General features: G+C 43.1%; 1 long non-coding RNA gene across 12 annotated transcripts in view; it reads right to left on the bottom strand.

Moving 5' to 3' along the window:
• LOC148003798 (uncharacterized) overlaps positions 1–23,302 on the bottom strand; it is a 188,844-nt gene extending 165,542 nt beyond the window's left edge. For 2 of the 12 annotated variants that reach the window (XR_015629176.1, XR_015629185.1), the window contains exons 1-4: positions 22,879–23,149; positions 7,968–8,057; positions 7,071–7,239; positions 1,872–1,947 (exon numbers count right to left, since the gene is read on the bottom strand). This is a non-coding gene — a long non-coding RNA (uncharacterized LOC148003798). Of the gene's footprint in view, positions 1–1,871; positions 1,948–7,070; positions 7,240–7,967; positions 8,083–22,878; positions 23,216–23,253 lie in introns of those variants that run through there. The other 10 variants (XR_015629184.1, XR_015629173.1, XR_015629178.1 and 7 more) reach the window with 9 other exon arrangements.
• Positions 23,303–24,031: the final 729 nt, after the last annotated feature.

Below are 24,031 nucleotides of genomic sequence, written 5' to 3'. Positions count from 1 at the left end.
AGTAGTTATTATAGGTTTGCAAATATTCTTGTTTTTTTGACAAAGCTAATCCAGAAATGTTGGTCTGAACAACAAACACTGAGCTCCTTTGAAAGTACATAAGAGGCTGGAGAGGGAAGGAGCTAGCAGAAGTCAAGTAGCTTGCCTCCCATCCTTCCATTGGTCTGTAGAGTTGGCCAAGATTAACCCCCAAGGCCAAGAGAAAGGAGGCCACAGATGAATCAGAAGGTCAGCAGTGCCCCTCACTTTCTGCAGAGTTTTTTTTTTTTGGTGAATTTCAATGTTGATAAAGTCAAGAAATAGAGCTCTAGAAATAGTACCCCCGCTTGTTGGCCAAATCATGGGTCATTGTGATCTTATGTGACCATTCTTCCAAGAATCTATCCTACCTAAATTTCCTTCATTGGAAATCAAGTACTAGGGACTAGAGAGATGGCTCAGCAGTTAACAGTATTTTCTAGTCTTTCGGAAGACTAGGATTCATGTCCTAGAACCCACAAGTACCTATAACTCAGGCTCCAGGAAATCAGACACCCTCTTCTGGCCTCCCCAAATACCTGCACACATACACAGGCACAGACATACCACATATACACAGACACATGACTAAAAATAATTTTTTATGAGAAGAGATAAAGATTCTGAATTAACATCCCTGGGGATCCAATGTTCATTCTTCTCCCCAACCCTAATGACTTTTCCATGTAGAGTCATATTTCTAAAACAAAGAACTGATCATGCTAACTCCCACTTAAACATGCCATAGTTTTTTGTGTCTCTTGTTAAGACCAAGTTTCTTTGATCAAACTAACATGACTATATTAGTCTGTTTCTGCTACCATAACAAAACACCACAGGCTGGGGAGCTTAAAAGTAAGAATTTTTCTTTTCGAAATCCTAGAAGCTGGAGGTCTAAGATCAAGAGTCTGGCTGATCTGATATCTGGTGAGAGCTCTCCCCTTGGCTGATGGATGATTACCTCTTCACTGTAACCTTTTGTGGCCTTTCTTCTGTGTAAATGTACTGTCTCTATTTTTATAGAGACAACAATTGAAACTTCTCTTACAGGACATTTGTTCTTCTAGGACAAACCTAGTGAATTGAGGCGCTTACTTTAAGACCTCTCTGAACTGTATCTATCTCCTTAAAGGTCTTATCTCTACCTATAGCCCCATTGGAGGCTCAAGATGTGAAATTGGAAAAAGAGATAAAATGTGGTCTATGCACCAGCCTTGTTTATCCTGTTGTCCGGCTACCTCTGTGGACATGTGGGTGTCACTAACCAGCCAGTGCCCTCTTCCCCAGCCCCATTCTGCTTTGTACTGTTTCGTGGACTGCATCAGTCAGTCTCCTTGCCCAAGTGGCACCCTCACCTTAAAATTCTGAGCTGGCAAAGATCGAATCTGTTTGCATTCATTTGTTTATCCGTAGGCTAAATGATTAACACACATTAGGCTCTGACCACAGTTTGCAAAATATAGTAACAAACTTGCGAGTGATTGGAATTACCTGGGTCAAACAGGACTGGGAGATAGATCCGTGCGTGATTCCCATTTATTTGTACACTCTTGATATCAAGAACCTGTTCTACATCAGATCCAAAGAACATAGGCATAAATGACAGGCCAGTGTCACACCAAACCCTCCTCGGGCTTATTGATCTTACTGAATCACGTGACCTAAGGTTCCTCTATAGTCAGCCTTCAATGTACTTTGACCTACATATAAACAACCATTGAGAATTTTTTTTTAAGGCTGCACAATACTTTAATAGCAGGGTCATTGACGCTCGCCACACATATGTTCGTTTGAAACCTCAATATTAAAAATAAAAATCATTCCATGATACTAATAGTTTAAAAGGCAATTACCATGCTTTCCAAGAGGTATCCTGATTGTGGTCCCAGGAAAATGTCTTTTGGTAAATTCTTAATGGCGTTACAGTAGCTTAAGAGAGCAAACAGAGAACAGGTAAGAATGCTAAAATATGAAAATATTTGAAAGATACATACTAATTTCTAAAAAATCACTCTCCAGAACCAATGGGACTAATTAGTGCATGAATCACACATTCTCTCAAAACACGAAATTCATGTGAGATGAATCAAGGGGAAATAGATGTAAAGTCACACACACACACACACACACACACACACACACACACACACTCACACGTGCACCTAAGATCTAGAAAAATGTATTAGACTGGGCCACGGAACGGCGGAGGACAGTATTACTAGCCCTAAAACTTGATTTTGAATGCTCTTCCATTATGCTTGGAAACTGAAGCTATTGTGTGACGTTTACCTGAGTGGGTTGCCTGCTAGATAGTTCACAGATGTCGCTTAACCTCCAGCCAAGGCACAACAGTACAAACCATCATCCTTGTCCCACAGGAAGCAAAAAATTCAAATCAAAAAGTTTCCAGCACACTCTATAAGGCATTGAACCTGGGAGTCAAACCACAGCCTGTCTGACCTCCTGCCTACTTGCAACCTTTGTCCCAGGATGCGTCTAAGCAGACAGGAATATGTGCTGGCTGGCTGACTCCCTTTGTGGAAAGTCTGGGATAAAAATAAGTGAATTAAGTAAATTAAAGGAGGTTTGTGTCTCTATTTTTGACACTGGGAGTGTGATCCTAAATGCCTCCTAAAGGTCCTTGAGAGAGAGCGTAGCCCTTCTGGCCTTTCATCCATCTTTACAAAGCAATTCAGACAATTTCCGCCCTGGAAAACTCAACATTAGTAGAGGCGGTCAGGGACACAAAAGTGGGATTATGCAAAGCTGGATTGTCTTCACCCCCAAGAGGTAGGGAGTGGCCTCTCGACCCTGTGGCATCAGGAAAATGAGTGACAAGGTGAAGTCACACTGCTGGGGTCAGGCTTTCTCCCAGGCTGCAGACTCTAGGATTCTCACCAACAGAATGACTCCTTTTGGTTAATCTATTTTGCCCCAAGAATCCCTTCTTTAAAATTCCTTCTTCCTAGCAAGATAACCAATTCTAAGATCCTTAGCTTCTTTAGTTCATTTGAAAGCATCTGGTCAATGACCTAACAGTCTTTAAAAGATGCAACACAAAATAAGCAAGTTCAGGGTGCAACAGACTTTCCCTTTATTAGAAAGTTGCCAGGAACCAAGCCGGGCTATAATACAAGTAAGCTTTCCTCTTGTCATTCTTGGTAAGAGCTGTTTTGACACTCCTACCTGTAAAATGGGAATAAAGAGAATATAATAACCTTGCAAAACTGCTTTGAGGTGAAATGGATCAAGCAAGCAACAGACCCTGTTTTGCACACTAAAGAGAATGCCAGAAGCCACACCTGGTACACAGGGATCCCTCAACACGTGGGAATCCTGGAAGCTATGGACCGACCTTAGTTATCGGATTTCTAAAGAGAAGGGAACAGTGCTCTAAACTGGAAACACATGGCTTCTCTTGATAACACCCAGCAAGTATCTACTGAGTATCTACTACTTGACAGGCAGTATGCAAAGGAGGATGTAATACACTCATCTTCAACATCTATTGACCTTGCAATGTAAAGGACAAGTAAGACTTATTGACAATTATGGACAAAGGCCACCAAATATTGGCCAGCATTGGTACAGTGCTTTCGAGGTAAGGGACAAGACTGAGTGGGGCCACAAGCAAGTCTTTCCAAGAAAATGACATTCCAAGAAATTTGAAGATAAGGAGCTGGATGTACAAAGAGCTGAAGAAAGAAAGCCTCTGCCAAAGATCTGTAGCGCATCTGGAGCAACTTGAAGACCAGTGGGGATATCACCAGTAGAAAGAGGGAGCAGGGTCATATTTAGGTTCAAACAAGACTCAGAGGTCATACTCAGGGTTCTGATGGTCATCCCGCAAGAAATAGGAAGTATGAGCAAAATGAATCAGTTTATAACTCAAGGGGTTGTTAAAATGAAAGAAGCAGGCTTAGGTCATACAGGGAAGAAGTGGTACTAGATAGAGGTATGGATGAGAAGAAGACGTAATTGGAAATTGTTCTAGAAGTAGGATCAGTAGGGTAGATGGTCCCTTCAATCCAGAGACATCAAGGCAGGTAATGGAAGCAGCTAGACACACGCAGAGTCAAGAGCAGAAAGAGAATGAATGCATGCTTACTTACTTATACTCGGTCCTCTCTCTACACCAATATAGTCCAGGATCCCCTGGCCTAGGGAATGACACTGCCCACAATGGGTAGAGAGAGTATCTTCCTGCCTCAATTAATATAACCTAGAAAGTCTCCCACTGATACTCTCACAGACCAACATAATCTGGGTGGTTCCTCATTGAGACTCTCTTTCTAGTTGATTTTAAATTGTACCACTTTGACAATGAAGACAAACCATCACAACAGCACATATGCTCCCCCCCCCCTTTGTGAGCAGCTGAAATACCTAGTGACCAAAATAATCCTTAAACTCAGGGAAGGACAGTACTTTGGTTCCACTTCTCTAGGCTATAATAAATATAATGTGTTTCCAGAAACAATGGATGACCTTCCACAGTGAAAGAAGTTAGCCTGGACAAACTGGTCATTGCCTATCGGTGTCCAATTAGTGTTTGCTTCAGTCTCCAACCCTAATCACACTTTTCTTCAGAAAGCCTGAGGAGTTAATTCCAGTGGCATGTATGAAGACCCTCAGTGAGAAGAAGGAAACTGATTCAAGACAGGCCACAAGACAGCTAAGACCAAAAACCTCTGCTGTGCATAAAAGGTTCCCACAGACAACTCACAAGAACACAGACAATCTTGGGCACTCCCGCCATCACAGCAGGACCCACATAGCTTATGGATACCGAAGAAATAAGGCAGCAGATGCCTTTCAGAACTATCTGAACTTATTGGCCTTGGTTCAGATCTCGTCATCACTTGAAGGTCACCAACACCCATGGAACAATTCAGCTTCCCTTTCCTCTCTTTCTTTTCCTTCCTTCTCAGATTCTCCTCCTGTGACAGAAAGTAACTGTAAACTGTAAATTTTATGAAGCTCTTGTCAGAATATCAGAAGTTTAGAAGACTAATAAAATCAAGTGCTGGGGTGGATGCTGGGAAGTATAGCATCACTGTTTATTTAGAGAATGTGTAACTCAATGATGCCTCTTTGAAAAGCAATTTGGCAGCAACTATCAAAATGTTAAGTACATTTCAATGTTAAGCCTTTTGACTGAGCAGTTCCTCTCCCAAGAATTATGATTCCAGAGAATTTGCCTATGTGCACAGAAGGATGTATTAAGTTATCCGTGCCTATTTACCATAGATAATAACACAAAACTGAAGACATGCCCTCTTACTGGAGAGGAATTTAAATAAATTGTATTATATCCATCTTATGGGATACGATAAGGCCAGTGAACACAGAATTAAGCCTAAACGATAAGTGCTATGAAGACAGTGCAGTGGATAGGTGTACAGCCTACGAGACTCACAAAGATGTGGACGCCAATCCCCGACACCATAAAAAGCCAGATGTGGTGATGCTCATACCTTTAATGCCAGTGGTTGGAAGGCATACAAGGATGTGGGGTGACAGGAGGATCTCTGGGGCCTGCTGGCTATCAGTTTAGCTACTGGTTGAGTGAAAGACCTTGTCTCAAGTAGATACAGCTAATAAATATTGATATGGAAGGACATACATACAAACACATACACTCATATATACACATACATACACACATGCAAAACAAAAATGTTTTTAAGTAAACCTAAATGACTTTCAGGGCATGTTCCATGTACTCACTGGTTTTTTTTTCTTTTTTAATTTAATGGGAAACTCATAGCATTACATATATATATAATTAATCTAGACAGATGTTCTACACCATTGATGGTTAATCCTGATAAAGAGAGAGGCAGGGATGTTAGGGGGGAGTGAAAGGAGAATATCCACATGTCTAGGTATCTGGGGTACCTAGACTACTCATTCACAGAGAGCAGAAGTGGTCACCAGTGGGTGGGTACTGAGGAGCTCACGTTTAGTGAGTAGAAGAGTCTCTGTGTTTAAGGGATGCTTAAAAAGTTCTGAGAAATGAATGGTGGTGATGACTTCTGACCTTTGTGAATATATTTAATATATTTAGTGGCACTGCAGTGTTCTCTTAAAATTGTTGAAATGAATAACTATAAACATTCAAATATTGTGGCAAGAGAGCTGGCTCAGCAGTTAGGAGCACTTGCTGCGCTCCTGGAAGACCTGAATGGCTCCCATTACCCACACCTGTCAACTCACAACTGCCTAAATCTCCATCTTGAGGGGATCCAATGTCCTCTTCAGGCCTCTTCAGGCCTCTGCACTCATGTTTACATACCCTAGCTCAGATTCATGTGTCTGTGCATAATTAAAGATAAAATGAATCTTTAGGGGGAAAAGTATCTGCCTATGATACACTATGTGAAGATACCAAGAAGAAACATGTATGAAAAACCCTATTGCTTTGTGAGCCATTTTTTAAACACATTTTAAAAATTAAAGCAATAAAAAGATATGTAAAAACGATTGAAATGGTACATTTATGTTAAGTATATTATGCCAGGATAATAATAAATACAGTGATTAATAAAAATAATTTCATCAGGACTGGTAAGCACTGTCAGACATGTAAGGACAATAGAGAACGCTTTTCTTGTAACTAACCACACTTGATTCTAAGCAGCCACCAAGAGATCAGCATCACCCATGTACTGGACCCCTTAGGCAGGGTATTATTTATAGTTTGGTACCACCAGTCCAAGCTGCCAGCCTTGACACTATTTGAAATGGTCCACGTTATTGACAGAACCTCCTTAGCTGTCTATGTCACATGGTGTGAACTGAGAAAGAAACTCATAACTGTCGTGTTTGAATGAAAGAGGAAAGGAGAGAAAAGAAGCCATGATTTTGCCCAGTTCTTAAGTGTTCCTACTTGGAGCCAACAGCTATGTAAATGATCCAGCATTTTTATAGCATGCAGCTCCATTGTTGAGTGGTGCTTGCTTTTCTAGGTCAGGCAGCTCGCTTCTTGGAGACAAACACCCTGAGGACAATCCAGTCATCTCTGTAAAATGAGACTAGAATTAAACTACCTGGTGCCCAAGCACGTCACATTTGACATCTGCACACCATTACTCGAAGTCGCCACAAAGGCAGCGGGACAACAGTGATCGTATCCAGCTAGAGCACTTTGTGCAGAAGAAGCCAAATAAACACAAACAGGCCTCTGTCCTAGGTCCATCTGCTGTTCTTCTCAGGCTTCTGTGGGAACAAAAGAGGGATGTTTATGCTGAGACAGGAAGTCCAGGTCAGAGGTGAAGGGAGAAAGGATCCAGTCCTTATGGAGAACCGAGGACAGGAAAGCAAATGTTATTAGGAGAAAGTCCATCATTGCCACAGGTAACCAAATATTGTCAGCCTTTCAGTTTTACAGGCTGAGGATTTATGGGTGATGACAAAACCAAGGGGTCATTCCTTGCGCTAATGCCCATTTAGATGAGGGGATAAACTTTTGTATTTACTCGCAGCACTCCTAATATCTTAAATGAATTCTAATAGGAGGTCTGTTTGTTTGTTGGAAATGAGGACACCATTTTCCACTGCATCTTGTGTCATCTGAGTGACCTTGCGCTTAAAAACTGCAAGGCAAGACTATATTCAGTTGCCAGGAAATTGTGAATGTCTAACTTAGCAAATCCCAGCTACCCAGAGTACCACTTGAGAAGAATGCAGAGCAAAGTGAGGAGGACGGTGCTAACAACAGCATCTGGCAAGAAACAGGCACAGCCTGAAGTTGCCTAAAAGCTGATCCTGCTTTCCCAACTCAAAGAACGGAGGGAACTCCACACTTTCCATTGAAAATGTAACGAATTTGACTCTAGAAGACTGGGGCTTAAATAGAGTACTTAGGGGTGAGGTCAGAACTTGGTGTGTTCCACCCTGCAGATCTTTCCCAGGGGTTTAGAGCTCATTCCATGGGGGACCCTTACCTCTCATAAGCTTGGATGATGGCATCTCTCATCTTAGAATCATTACCTTTATATGAAACTGCAGCAAACCAACATGGTCATCTCTCGTCTCTGATAATGTTGAAAAATAGTGGTCACTTTTTAGTTGGTTACTTCGTTAGTTAATACAAATTTTTCCATAAGAAAAAAAGTCCTAGAGTCCTTGACTGAAGTGTTATTTGCAAGCACTGAATTCCTGCCCTCTTATCCTGGTCAACATTTTTATCCGTTTTAGCCAGAGAGTTTCTTTGAAGCACAAACTTGAAAAAGCAATGCCTCCTCTACTTCCCCTGCTAATACCTCTCTAAGCTGTTAATGATCAATTATCCTAGGTTTGCAGAAAGCAGAGTGCCTGCAGCAGACTTTGAAGAGAAAGGTTAAAGAGGAGAGGGAGAAGGAAAAAGGTGGGGGAGGGCAGTAGGGAGAGGCAAGGAGAGTGAAAAAAAGAAAGAAAAATGCAGAAGGGCAAGAAACAGCTTAGTCTTGATGATGATTGTGTCCTAGTATGATATAGTGTGGACCACACCCCGCGCGCACACACACACACACACACACACACACACACACACATGCCACCCATCAACGCCCAAACACACACAGACCCCGTACTCATTAAGCATCCCAGGGAAAGAACCTAATGTTTGCATGCCATCTGATGTCTTCCTCTGACCACTTAAACCAATCCTCCATTTTCCCCATCTTTCAACGCAATTGCTTGTTCACAACATGGCATACAGACAATGTCTGGCTAAAGAACTTCATTCTTTTTACAAGCAGTCCAATAAAGATAAGTGGAATTTTTTTTTTAAACCTCTGAGCACTGAAACCTCAGACTGCAAAGATTCCTCACATGTGATGCTTTCTAAATGTGACTAGGAGCCAGATGGAATAACCTAATAAAAGTTACAGCAAGGGGCAGGCAGAGCTGGGATGCATATGGTCAAGTGGTCTGCTCTGATATGGAAATTTCTCCTGCAGAATTCAATAGTTCTATGGGCATTTCCCAGACTTTAATCTCCTCTGGTTGACTTTTCAACTGCAAGTCTCTCTCAGCAGTCCCAATCTGCCTTATGACCCATCTACCCACCTAAGATTTTCAAGTCTTTCACCAGAACATTAGGAAGAAGAGGCAAAGCCCTCTTTTGGATACCGATATCAAATAGAACCTCATTGCTCATTTACTATCTGTGTGATATCATCCGCACAGGAACTTCCTCTCGAAGCTGAGTCCTCTGCAGAGGGTACTGTCTCAATGACTTTCTTGCACAGCACTTAGGAGCACAGTGTCTATTTCTTAAGTATGTGGTGCTGAGGAATATGAATGAAGGAGCCTTCAAAAGAATAGTCAGAGGAAGGGATATATGGACTGTTCTGGTATCTCCTTTATTAAGCAAAAACTGTGACTACATTCTACTTTCACAGCAACTTCCCAAAGCACTGTCACACAAATGACCTTGAGAGACTCCCGAGTGAGGTCACTGTCCCCATTTTACACAAAGAGAATATTTGCAATCAGAGAGGTCAAGAAATTTGTTCTCTTGTTACTAGGCACTGAGGTCCACAGTCCCGCTGCCTCAGTTTTCCTATTGCATAGAAATCAGGAGCTAGAAGCTAGTGATAGAAAAGAAATTTACAGTTTGGACCAGGATGGGGAGTTAATTTCCTCCCATCCTGCCTGGGGCCAGCTTTCAACCTCTAGAAAGTCAGAGATAAAGTCCAAGAGGTATGCAAATTAAGCTGTGAGACAGGTTAGCAGAAAGGGAAGGGAACCTGGGCCCCAGGCTGCTTGCACCATCCTCATTCTCTGTACAGAAACAGCTTCATGTCTAAGTCTGAGCTGAGAGAAATGAAGTCTTTAAAACACTCCATTTTTGGAAAAGAAAAGAAACCGAAAGTTTAGTGAGACATAAGACCTCTACCCATTCCAGGCTTGGCAGAGTCCTTTGTCCCTAAATCTATTCCTTGGCTTGGTGGACAGTGTAAGTTTATTATGTCTATGAAGGTCAGATTCAACTGACTCTGTATGTGACAAAAAAAAAAAAAAAGATGCTAGAGGACAGAAAAGTAGAGACAGTCACAAGGGTCTCTCATTAGTGTATCATCTCTCCCACTAGGTCTTACATACCCAAACACATAGTGTGTCTGCATTAGAGTCTCCTTTTCACTGTTTTGAAAAGCCTGCCTTTTACTGGCTTTTTGTAAACTCCTAAGCATTTCTTGGAATTCACAATCTTGACATATCCACACATTGGATCAGAACAAAATTGGGATCAAGGCTAAGCTATTTATCACTCCGGTCTTTTCTTCCTTCAATTCCTTCTCCTCTCCAGTCTGTCTGTTTCCTGCTGACTACCCATTTTCAAAGCTACAGTGCATATCCACCAAAGTATCTGAGTGTGCCCTCCTCTCCTGGAGCCAGCCTTTGTATGGATAAGGGGCATGGTAAAGTCATCTCCACAGGTCCCATTCTCAGTGGCACTTAAGCAGATGGAGAAACCTACCAAGATCCAAATCCCAGCAGAGAGAGATGGTGAGTCCCATAAATCCCTGATACCATCATTGAGGAAGTAACGTTCTGTGTGAACAACATACTGGACTCAGAAAAGCGTCCAGTGAAGCTTCTCACACTGCAGAGGGTGGATCACAAGGGACTCATCTTTAAAAATCTCTAGGCATAAGCATGTGTACTTAGAATGGTCTCTGTCATGGTGATAGGGGTCCAGTTTCCATGAAGACCCTTCCCCACCCCAGCCCTTGTTTTCCCCCACAACAGATTCAGAATGTCAGTGTGAACCAGCTGCGATCACTCCCTTTCCGGGTCTATATACTGCCCTGTCTTTGATATTATGAATTACATCCCATCTTACCCCATCCCTAGGATGACTAAAACTGGCTAGTGATACTGGTTCGGGTATAGCTTGGTTCCACAGTAGTAGCCTGTGGCTCGTTATAATACTTAGGTGCAGACCCACAGAAAGTTAAGACGCTAATAAGACATATGACTCATGACTTAGATAAAACCGCATATAACAGAGCATGCGTGGAAATGCCCAACCAATGAAACATGAAAGCCTGAATCCTGATTGGACTACCATCGACTCACTTTTGGTCTCGAAAGTGTATCCTCCCCTAACGAAATGTCTCTGCTTCTATTGTACCATGCCTCTGCTCAATTCATTGTTAAGCAATACCAGAACCTGGAGCCCTTTTAGACACCAATATCAACTGGCATCCTGAGGCCAGGCCCATGGGTACAAATCTGGCATGTCCTAGACTCTGCTTCTGTCTTCAAAATCCTTCAAAATAAAGCCATTTAAGTGAGTAAAATTTCCCCCGATACTTACAACTATGCTCTCGATCAATTCAGGGACCATTCTGGGTTACTCTGGGAAAGCCTATAGCTTTGTAAGCATTACATATCCAGCCCTGACACATACTACAGTTTGATGGTGATGATGCTGATCTCCTGGGGAACCCTGATTGTATGCCATGGCACTATGGTAATTCCATTATCACCGTTATCTTATTTATACCTTATTAACCCCAAGAGGCATACACTACGATTACTCCCGTTGCCGGTGAGAGAAGTGAAGCCAAGGGTGATTTAGAAATTTGTCCATGGCTAAACATCTGTCAAGGCAGGGTTCAGCTCCTATCTGTGTAATGATTAAAGTCCTGTACTCTTCCCTAGGGTGACATCATTAAATAAGACCCGCCAATGAGAATTTCTATTCTGGGGCCAATCTAGATACTGTTTAACCCAACTTGCTCTGTATACTTTCTGGAAATGTGCTTTTCTGGAACTTTCTCGGGTATAACGGGAATTAAACCATTCATCCACAGTGGAGAGAAATGGAGATAAAGTCTGGAAGAAACATTTGGCAAGCAGTGCTGATGTGGGCCGGGTCAGGGAGGGAATAGTGACTAGACTCTTTCTCCCCGAATTTGGAGAGAGTTAAATCTGTCCTATCTGACTTTTCTATTTTTCCAGACTCCTCTAGCTTTTCCATCCAACTCTTTTGGTGTGTGTGTGGGTGTGTTTTCACATGGAAAAAGATGCATGCATATGTGTACATGTGCATTTGGAGGCCGGAGGTCCCTCGGGCATCTTTTTGTGGAATGACCAGCACTTGATTTTGTGGCAGAGTCTTTCACTGGACTGTAAGTGAGCATGCCAAGTGAGTGAGGTCAGCAAGCCAAAGAGCTTCAGGCAGGGCCTGCTCTCTGTTTCTTAGAGCTGGGATTGCGAGCTCTCTTACCATGCTGGCTTTTCTCAAGTAGGTTCCATCTTGAACGGCACCTACAGAGCAGTTGTCTATCTTCCTGCTGTAGAGATAGCGCCTTAACCACTGAGCTACCCCCACAGCCCTTCAACCACTTCTGAATCCAACACTTTCCACTACTGTTGGCATTCCATTGCGTTCTTTGTCCCTTCTAACTATAATAACAGTTTAGAAGAGGACACTGAACTATACCAGGAGGAAGAGAAATTGAGTCCACAAAGTCAAGGTGCCCTCGGATGAATCTCAACAAATTTACAAATCCCCTACTCATGAAACAGCTTAAGTATTGGGAGAGGATAGAGAGTGCACTGGTGGGTGTGGAGACAGCTCTGGATTCCAGCCCCAGTAGTTAGTTTGAATCTGAAATGTCCACCACAAGGTTCATGCTTTGACCTCTCAGTTTCTGGCTCTTGAAGTTTTGGAGACTTTAGCCGGTGTAAGACTGAATTAGGTCAGTAGGGTTTTGACAGTTCTCTCTGCCTCTGGGTCTCCCACTGATTCTCAGATTCCTGGCTGACTGTGATGGAGAACTCCCAGCGCAAGCTTCAGCTGCTACAACCACCACCACGCCTTCCAAAACCACAACGGAGGAGAACTTTGAAAGCGTGAGCCAAGATAAACCTTTCTTCCTTAGAGCTGCTTCTCTCTGGTATTTTGTCACATCGCAATGAGAAAACTAACTAATGCATCTACTGACTGGGTAGGTCACCTCTAACTCATACGATACAATAATGCTTTATATTCTATTTTATTGTGTCCTATATCACATTTCATTCTCTGGTGAAGTAGAGCCCCAAACATCACTAACCACACCAATCCATGAGAAGGACTGATCTGATCACTTGTCTAATTTGAACACTGTAACACCAGACTACATCATTTAGATGCTCAGAGTAGATCCTTTTCTCTAGATATCCCACTTGAAGTCCAGTGAATCCCATGACTGCCCACCTTCTGCTTTAAGCAGGCAGGGACACACCCAAAGACAATGGTATTTTCTCATATGAGAAAGGTTTCCAAGCAACAAGGGTGAATAATCTTTTCCAGAGGAGTGGAAAATCCAGTTGTGCTAGAGGAGAGCTTGGACTGACAGGATCTCCACACGAATGTTGATTTTTGTCAGACTTCTCAAGGCAAAGAGATGCATCAAGACAAATAATAAAGTTCTGGGCTGTTTTATGTTTTCTTTTCAGTCTTTTGTGGAGGTGAGCAACCTGGGTTGGCCTAGGACAATCTCCTCACCTTGTAAGTGTATCACCAGCCCCGGAGGCAAACTTCGAATCTGTTAACAAAGAAGCCTTGTAATCAAGGTCATTCAGCAGAAGGCTCTCTATGGCTGCCTGCTTGGGAAAGAAAGTTTTTCTTTCCCTAGCTAGTCATTAAAGTACTTATGTTTAAACCCAGGATATTTCAATGACATCACCATATGGACCAACCATAAGCCTTTGTGAAAACTGAAATTACCACTTAAAAATGTTCTGTTAGCTTTCGATTTTCTTGCATTCTTCGTTTTTGTTTTTGCTTTGGTTTTTTTTTTTTTTTAATACTTTGTTACATTCTCTTGGAGTAGCTGTCTTGATTCAGTTAAATGGAGGGAACTTTTTTTTTTAAATAAGGAACTTAGGAACAATGATATTCTTTGAACTCAGTTGAAGGTAGCTATTTAGAATTTGCTAAATTGAATGGACTGAACATTTCAGTTCTGTTGGGCACACTTATCTGATAAGTCTTTGATGCATATCTCTATTGGTTTGTGGGAAGGGAAAAAATTAAAGGCAGGTGGGGAGAGCAAGCCAGGAGCCTATGAGGCAAAGCTGGAGCATGTTAGAACATTGTTATCATTGGCTGAGGCCAAAGCTCCGAATCAGTTCCCTGAATTGGAGGTTAGGCTTGTTTGGTAACACAGGGTGGGGGCCTCCTAGTGGATTCATGTTGGGGAAGCAGTGAGCTGAAAGGAAGGATTGGAGCCCCACGAAGCAGAGACAGTATACTCTGGTGGCCAGAGGGCTAAGCAACACAGGGATGAGATGGAGAGTCTCTGCTTTAGAAGGTGGTGGTTGCCTCCTGACTTGTCTGTGCATTTTCCTGACTTGTATCCTCAAGCGAATATCACCCTTCTTGGTGTTTAGTAGCCCTCCTACTGGTTGGGAGATATTTATGAAGTTTAAGTCTAAGGCTGAAGATAGCTTTTCAAAGCCCAAATGTGATTTTAAAAATCATTTTAAAAATCAGAGATTTTTAATTTTAAGGTTTATTTTTTTAAAATCTATATATAAGTGCGTGAGGCAAAAGGTAAGGGTCTGGGCACATGTGTTCAGCTGAGGGGATCAGATCCTCTAGAGGTAGAATAGCAGGAGGTTGTAAAGAACTTAGTGTGGGTGCTAAGAACTGAATTTATGTCCTCTGTAAGAACAGCACGCACACACACACACACACACACATGCATGTGCACACACACATGCACACCTTGCCCACTGAGCCATCTCTCCAAGCTCTCCAGCCCCAGGCATTTTATTTTTAAAAAGACAATTATTTGCTATGCATTTATATTTGTTTCCTTTCCTCCTCTTCCTCCTCTTCCTCCTCTTCCTCCTCTTCCTCCTCTTCTTCCTCTTCCTCCTCTTCTTCCTCTTCCTCCTCTTCCTCCTCCTCCTCCTCCTCCTCCTCTTTTTCTAGAAGCAGAACGTTCAAGAAGAAGAAAAAATGCAGGGCAAGAGACAGATAGGCAAAGTTAGGCTGCAGTGGTCTCCCTCCTCTGGCAGGATGCCAAGAGGTCTCTGGGCTGCCTTGGATTTTCTTCCTCTATAGAGGAAAACCTCGCTTATTTTACTCTTTAAGTTTAACCCATATTTTCTGGTCAACAGGTAGTAGTGAAACAAAACATTGTTAAGTACTCAAAAAGACTCAATTCAGGCTCAGAGGGTCAGACACCGCCCTCAAGAGCAAGGCCCATCGCCTCTGAAAGTCAGCCTTCAGAGCCTTGCATACAGGAGAAAAGAAGGTTTGTTTCATATACTCCATGCCTGCATTATTTACGCACAAACTTTAGTAGGCGTCAGAAAAATAAATAAATGAACCATTGGAACCCCAAGCTAAGTTCTGGCATAGAGAACTAGCCTCCTAGAAGCAATGGTCCCTGTGTGTCAATCATCTCCATGAAACCGTTTCCGGGAGGCAACACCTCACACCTCCGAACCCTGGGGGCGGCCCAGCAGAACCTGCATTGAGAACTACCCAGGACTCATGCCAGTGGATGGAACGTTCACCTTTGTGGTCCACAACATTACCAGGAGCCCAGAAACTTAACGATGAGTTACCTCTGCGGCGTGGGAATAAGGACTGCTCTTCTCTCTCAGTGAGACTCCGAATTTGAGCCCCCCTCCACAGGACACCTCACTGTCACCACTACGCAGGGTACCAGGGAATCACGGAAGTTATCACAGAAAAACGTTTCTCCTTAGCGATGCACTTAACCTCAAAGAGTTCTCCACAGCAACTTCACCATTTGACAGTCAGTCACGCATGCGACAGTGCACACAGTTCCAACACCTGGTTGGCATCACCGACACTTGCTATTTTCCTTCTTTAAGCTCTGTGTGAATGCATCTCCTCTATTATACTGATGACAGCTCATTCTGATTCAAGGTTTAGCACAGCCCAGAGATTTTTATGGGAAACAACAGGGCCAGCCAGCCTGTTGTGTCCACTGCCATTTTAATGGTGAGGAAGCTGACGCTGGAGGTTAGCAACCTGTTCAACTCCACGGAGTGGGAAAATCTAGAGCCTAAGGCAGATTTTTAATAAGCTACTCCAACCTGTGCCCTTAGGTGACCAAGGGTAGTCCAAGTCATTGATGACTTCCCGTGACATTTATTCACTGGAAATCTGAGTGACAACTGAGAGGACTGGGGAGAACTGGGGAGGTTGTCTATGCCAGAATGCTAAGGTTGGCCCTGGCAAAAGCCTATATCACCCCTTCTCCCCTTAGCATGGGAACTCTAGATGGCTCTGTCCTCAGGCCAGTCTGGTAGAGTTGCTTATATTCATGTTCCCGGATGCTACCTGTAAGCCAACCTCGCTGCAACACTGGAGCGGCCCAAGGATCTCCATTTTTATCAAGCTCCCATGCTAGATCAAAACTTCTCTCCAAAGCCTGAGGACCTGAATCCAGATCCCCAGCACCCAGACACAAAGACACATGCCAGTCAGGCACAGTCATGGGTTGTAACCCCAGCTCTAGCTGAGACAGAAATCAAGCAGAATCCAACAATTCTTGGGGGGTGGGGGTGGGGAAGCTGGCAAGCTGGTCTAGCCAAAATAATGTGCTATCGATTCTTTGAGAGACCTGCCTTAAAATCTAAGGTGAGTACCAATAGAGGAAACCATCTACATTAAACTCTGCCCTTCACATGCACAAGCGCTCACACACACACACACACACACACACACACACACACACACACACACACACCACATTTACATATATACTCAAACTGACCAAGAAAGTCAGATTTCCTAATACTAAGTTATTGCTCTTATATGTCTATATTTTTATTTTTCACATTAGGATTGCTTTCCGGTTTAGTGGTATGGAGGAAATGAGGGGCATTTTTCAGTGCTACTCCTATGACACATTGATACCACAGTAATGAATGCTCCTCGAGCAGGACTCATGATTTCTTCATAAACATTTTTAAGAAGGAAAAAGACAAAAAATACCCCTTCCCTCCAAAATAAATAAGTAACTAAACAGGGAAACCCAACTAACTACTAAGCAGCTTGGCTTCTTTTGACTTTGTTGGGTTTGGCTTTTGTTTGGTTTGGGTTGGGTTGGGTTGGTTTGGGTTGGGTTGGCTTTGGTTTGGTTTGGTTGGGTTTTGGTTGGGTTTTAAGGGTGTAGGTTTTGAGTTTGTTTTTGTTTTGCTTTGTTTCCCCTTGAAACATTCTGGTGATTTAGTCTGCAAGGCCTACCTTTCTTACAGTGTTCTTAGCCTGCACTTCTTTTTGGAAACTCTGAGGCTGATGCTCCCAAAGGAATGATGCCAGGGTTTGTCCTAGGGAGCTGCCCAGAAGCTCTCCCAACCTGTGGAAGACAGGTTGGGGCATCACTGCTGGTACGTAATAAGATACGATCAAGCTCTTGAAGAAGACCTGTGTTTTAGTGGTGCTATTATGGACAAACTTAAAATTTTAGCTCTGGATTATCTGGTGGAGAGCCCAGTGGGTGTATATGTGAGAGACGGGAGGGCTTACAGAGGTGAGAACCTGGAGTGGGGCTTCTAAATCCTGCTCGATTTTGAAAGGGCCCACTAGTGTTTCCTGAAGGTCATTTATTTATATACCCCTTCAAAATGTAATTTCCTTTCTGCCTCCCTTTCCCATCTGTGCTATTATTAACCTCTCTCTTTAAACAAGCTCAGAGTTCTAGCCAAATTCACTGAAGAAGCAAACTCTGAGTCAGCCTGGTGAGTGAAAAGCGAGACCAGTTGTTGGAAATAGAAGGACTCCACTCTCTCATATCAAACCCCTGGAAACTAGGAGCCAGACAGACTTAATAATCAGGACACCCCGTGGCTACATTTTAGCAACAGAATCAGTACCCATGTGAGATTCCAACCCTCCTTGTCAAAAGGTAGATCAGCAGCCATTAGAGGGCTGTTTGATTTATCCACTGATCAATAGGGATACACCTAGAATTATCAGAAGGAAAGGATACTTGAAAGTGGATGGCATTTAAAATATCATCTAACAGCCACCTCACTTGTACCTTTCTGGCCCACCAGTAGGGCCCATCCTTCAGTTAATAATACTTATACAAGTGAAAGCTATGTCACACTTTCCTGCCACCTCCAGGCTATTGTGACCTCTCCCCATTGACCTCCTAAGTCTGTCCTGGGCATAGATGCTAGGTCCTGTCACACAGAGGAACTGGCATCGGTCACCCTTTCTGAGCAGACAGCAAGCTTCATTTCCTTAATAGTGGGGCTCGTGCTTCAGAGCAATGAAATGCACACAGGTGACATGCCTTAAAAGATTTCTGTGCTTAAAGGACATCTTCTCTCCTGCAGCTTAGAAATTGTGAAGTGCAGCATGGGAGATGCACCTCTGTCTGATCTCAGTGTGCTTTCCACAGACATGAAGCCTTGAAAGCAACAGTGGAGATTGTTTGAATTCTTTGAGTCTCTAAAGCCAATATTCTAGAACCTTCTCATCAACCCACAGTGCCATGTTCCCCAGAAATGGACAATTTTCTGTCTGGATGACCTGGAAAGCTTTTGGAATGCCAAAGGCTACCATACCTAATACCCACCTGTGTTAATTATTTTGTCATTACTGTGACCAAAATACATGCAAGAAATAGCTTAAAAAAGTGAAGCTTTTTTTAGGTTCCCGGGCTCAGGAGGTTGCAGTCCAGCATGATGGAGAAGACATGTTGCTGTCCAGGGCAGAGGAAGCATGAGGGAGAGGTTGTGTGTGTGATGGCAGACTAGGATATCTAAAAAGAGACAGCCATAGCAAGGGACTATAAACCTACAAAGGCCTCCCCCCCAATGGCCTATTTCTCCAGCCAGTCCCTGCTTCCCCAAAGCACCCATGTTTTTCAAGATAGTTCCCCAAGTTTGGGAATAAGCATTTTGGAGACATTTCAGATTCGAACCAATAGACAATGAAGTTACATCTCTGGGATGAAACTTACGAATCCTTAGTTTGAAAGTTTCTCCCAGGTGATTCCAACAGGAAACCAAGAGGCCAGGACTCTTAGACCTCACCCCAAGTATGCTCAACCTTTTGACATAGCAACATAAACTTGTTGTCTACAAAGTTCATGCTTGAGAACTGCACGGTTAAATTACATTTTAAAAAAATCACATACAAATAATCTCATAATGGTTTAAGGGTGCATATGGTTTTTAAGTTGGGTCGACATGTGCACAGCTGTCCTGGGACCATTAGTTAAAAATCCTGAATCATAAGACCCATGTAATATGTGACCTTCAAGAGACAGACCAAGGACTCTGCACTTTAAACCCTTGGAGAGACACGTAATAGAGAAAGTTTTGGCAACCAGGCTGAGCCCTACCTTCACAGTATATGGATGAAGACACAGAAGCCCCAGGCTGTGGAGTTGCACAGTCAATTCCAGAGCTCAATAGTAGCTAAACTAAAAGATAGCTCATTGTACTCAAAGTCTCTGTCCCTTACTCCAGGACAGTATCTATCCAGCTCTCCAACATGTCTTTTGTGTGGGCCTGTGCTTTCATTTCTCTGGGCTACATATGTTAGGAGACTTACATCATGTATTAGAGGGCTGTTTGATTTATCCACTGATCAATAGATCGTGTATTTTATCAATGGCCCATCTGTCCCCAGGTGCCCTAATACCTACAGACTTTTACCCTGTTGATGTCACTGGTCCTGCCTGAAATAACAATAGGAAATCTTTTGGCTTAACTCAGTTCCACAGTTGACTTTAATGTCGGCCTCGCTTCCTGGGTAAGCTTACTTAGCCACACTCCAGCACACACCACTTCAGCCTTCTCTTGACCCCTATGTGCCCACAGGTTAGCACCGAGTTATTCTTTAACAGCGCAGGATAGACTCTCCCAGAGGGCAGAGACCATGGCTTATGCTCTTATATCTTCCCAGGGCACTTAGAATAAACACTTAGCAAAAGCCTTCCACCCAGACAGAAAGCCTCAAGACTTATTCAAGTGCACCTCCTTCAGAATCACCTTTTGGGCCTCTTTCAGCAATGTGTTGCAAGCAGGAAAAGAAAGAATTACTCTCTATGTTTCCTTTTTCTATTTCATTTTGAAAGAATGGCCTTGAGGTTTATGTCACTTGCAATCAAGTGGCAACAAACTTGATGCCCAGAATGCATAACTTTTCAAGAGATCAGCATGACATATGCATAGATATATGTGTCTCCTATGTGCTGTCTTTCTGCAAATGTCAATGGCTTTTCAGAATAATAGACAATCCTTGGTGATTGCCACACCTGCACGTGTCCTGCTAGCAGCCACTTGGAGCTAGAAATAAGCAGAAATTCCCCTGATGTCTCAGGGAATAAAGTGATAAAGTGGCACATACACACACACACACACACACACACACACACACACACACACACAGCAGCTCCTTTATTAGGTCTGCAGCACTTAGCGCCATTGGTGTCTTCAAGCTGGTAAGTGGCTGAACTTCTGAACCTGAGGTTCAAGTTTAAGATTTCTCATTAGAAGACTCTCCACTTTCTAATGGGTTTTATTAGAGCTTTTGAAAACTGTATGAATTGTACATGTGTGTATGTCTGTGTCTGTGCGCCTGTGTGCCTGTGTAGTTGCACGTGTGTGTGCATGTGTGCACTGCTTGTGTGCCTGTGTGTATGCATATTTAATTGTCGTGTGTGTGTGTGTGTGTGTGTGTGTGTGTGTGTGTGTGTATGTGTGTGTGTGTGCAGTCAACATATAAACTATCTTGTAAGGGATTAACACAGACATGTTTCAATGTTGGTAGAAATGCCCAATGGTACTTTGGAACACAAAACTACTAGAAGATCCCCTAAGTCCCCTAACATATGTAGCCCAGAGAAATGAAAGCACAGGCCCACACAAAAACATGTATATGTTCATAAACCCTTCTTTATAATATATACAAAGAGTGGTAACAATACAAACAAATGTCCATCGGTGGATGAATGAGTAAACAAAACGTGATTCGTCCATGGAATAGTTAGTCATGACTAGGAACACACAGTACAACACACGTGAACCCTGAAACCATGGTGAGTGAAAAAGCCCATTCACAGAAGACAACTACATATTTCATAATTCCATTCACATGAAATAGCAAATTGCCACAAGCAGAAAGTAAACTCACAGTTTTGTAGGGATGAGAGGAAGGGACAAGTTGAGCGGACAGGGGAGTGGTTACCAAAGGGACAAGTGAAAATGTCCTCTGATCCCTCTGATGCTTGCACAGCTACAAACAACTGACCCACTATAAATAGGAAAGTTTTGAGGTGTATAAGTTATATCTCAATAAAACTGCCCCAAAAGAACTTTGAAATAAATGAAAAGATCGATGTCCCCAACCCTTCACCCTTCCTTCTTTCAAGCAGCAGCAGGTTCTTCAGACCTCAGCTTCTTCAACAGGAAAAGGTACTTGCATCATTTTAAGGACTAAATACAATAATCCACATGGGTGATTTAAATTTATCTACATTTTCTGTTATTCTCTAACTCCTGGAAAAACACTAGACCAGGAGCCTTCTGCTGTAAGGGAACTCGAGTCTGATGAAGAAACGAAGCAATAGTAATTATACAGGGAAGGGTTAACCATGGGCCTTTCCTCCCAGGCCCAAGTTCAGATAACAGCCCTAAGACTGAATTATCCATGAATAAATGCTTAGGCCAGAAGCTTGGGCCTGTCACTGACTAGCTCATAATTCCATTACCCATTTGCTCTATTCCATGAGTGTCACATGGTTTATTACCTCCCCTCAGAGTTCCGGGTTGAATCTTCCCATGTCTCTGACTCTATCCCAGAAATCTTCTCTCTATATCAGAATTCCCACCTCCCTATTTCCTGCCCAATCTCATAAGTCAACAGCTGTTTATTAACAGGTGAACCTCCACACATTGCACAAGAGTTCCTCTACAGAAGAGGGCTCAAGTAAGAAGAGGGCTGGAGGAATGGCTCAGAGAGTAGAGTACTTGTCCTGTGCAATGATGAACTTTAATGGACAACTTGATATAAAATCAACCAGGAAGAAAGACTCCATGAAGGACAGTCCAGATCAGTTTGGCCTGTGAGCATGCCTGTGGGGGATCGTCTTGATTGTGTCACCTGAGGTGGGAAGCAGCAGACCATTACTGCTGGCATCATCCCCTAAGTCTGAGTCCTGCCCTACAAAGGAATGGAGACAGTGAGCTGAACATGAACATAAGGGTGCACATGATCCACCCTTAGCTGTGGGTGTGATGTGAGCAGCTGCTTCAAGTTCCTGCTGCCCTGACTTCACTGCTATGGTGGGCTAGAACCTGGAATTGTGAGCTAAAACAAACCCTTTCTTCTGTAAATTGCATTTTTGTCTTTGTAGTTTGTCACCGAAAAGGAAACGAAACCCAGACACCCATGCAAGCATGAAGACCTGAGTGTGAACGCACAGAACCCATGGAAAAGACAACATGGTAGCACATACATGTAATCTCAGTGTTCCTTTGTGGAGATAGGAGATGAGAGACAGGAGAATCAATCCCCTGAAGCTTAAGGGGAAGCTAGCCTGCTGTATACAATGACAAACAATAAATAGGGGACATCCTGATTCAAAGAAGTAGAAGGCAAGGACTAACATTCAAGAGTGTCCTTGACCTCCACATATACTTAGTGGCAAGCGTACACATGCATACACATGAGCAAACATACATACCACACACATACATACATCGTGCATGTGTATACATCACAATACACATATCACATACACATCATACATATCCTACAAACATCACATATATGCATCATACACACAATAAGAAAGATTTTTTAAAAAAAGAAATGTCTGTCTCAAAACGCTTTCTTCAATGTTTCAGCCCAACCCCACTCCTTACCTCCATCCTCATTCCCATCGTGAAAAGAGACTTCAAAGAGCTCCTTCCCGTGCCTGTATCATTTCCACTCCGCAAACTGTCATGGAAGCTGCTACCGTAGTGTCTCTGAACCTCTGGAGCCTTGGAAGAGCTAAGAAGAAAAGCATAGTGTGCTTAATTAGAGCGATGGATGGAAGGCAAATGGAAGGCTCCTCCCCTGCCAGGCACCCTCACACATCTTCACTGGCTGACAAAACTTCCACTCTGAAGGGCACTGAAGCTATTGCTATCTGGAGCAACCAGCCAGTGAGAAATTATGCTCCGGGTTTCAGCCCAGCCAGCTTTCATTACTGTTGAGAAATATCACCTCATAATTCAACCCAGTTCAAGCCTTACCTCCTCTCTGACTTGTTGGCCATCCCAATCCTCAGCAATTACTCCCACTGCCGAATTCCTCTAGGATAGATGTGATAACATATGAAATCACCCAGGACTCGGGCCAGGATATCAGCAACTACTCAAAACCTATCTATCTCCCGGCCATCCACTAACACTTATTATTGGCAAAGCTCCTTGGGCTCCCGGCAAACTCAATCTGCATTGTTGTCTTTTATGGATCTTTTTTCCATTTCCCTAACCCATCTGGAAGCCTGAGGAGGATGAGATGCTATGGTACCCTTTTCCACTTCCCAACATAATGAGTTCCACTCTAGGAAGGTTCCCAGCCAACATTTGTCTATAGAGATACTACTCAACTCCCCCAATCCTGACTTGAAGAATATCTTGGAATGTGTCATAGAGGCGGAGGCACAACAAATATTCTGTAAGTTAAAGGTTTGCCATACCACTGAGACTCTTCCAGTCGAGCTTTCCAAATAGAAGAGAGAAGAGGCTGTGCTTAACAAATGATAACATGAACTCTAGCAACATCTCCAGCCTGTTGCTCTGACCTTCCTCCGGTCTCTACCCAGTTGCCATTATGAACACAGGGCTGGTTCTCCAGGGAGGTGGGGTGAGAAGCATGACAGTGTGTTGAAAGAACTAAGTATGAAGACATGAGTTTGCAGGCTACTCCAGCCTCCTTCTTGTTAGGCATGTTACAGAATAACTCCGGGTCTCAGTTTCTTTATGTGGCTGTTGTGGGATAATACAATCTACATCTGCTCGCATTGTA

The sequence above is a fragment of the Rattus norvegicus genome, chromosome 9 (assembly GCF_021556685.1).
Source record: "Rattus norvegicus strain SHRSP/BbbUtx chromosome 9, alternate assembly SHRSP_T2T, whole genome shotgun sequence".
Classification (NCBI taxonomy): Eukaryota; Metazoa; Chordata; class Mammalia; order Rodentia; family Muridae; genus Rattus; species Rattus norvegicus.
The sequence above is the reverse complement of the archived record's forward strand: the minus strand, read 5'-3'. Positions and strand labels throughout refer to the sequence as shown.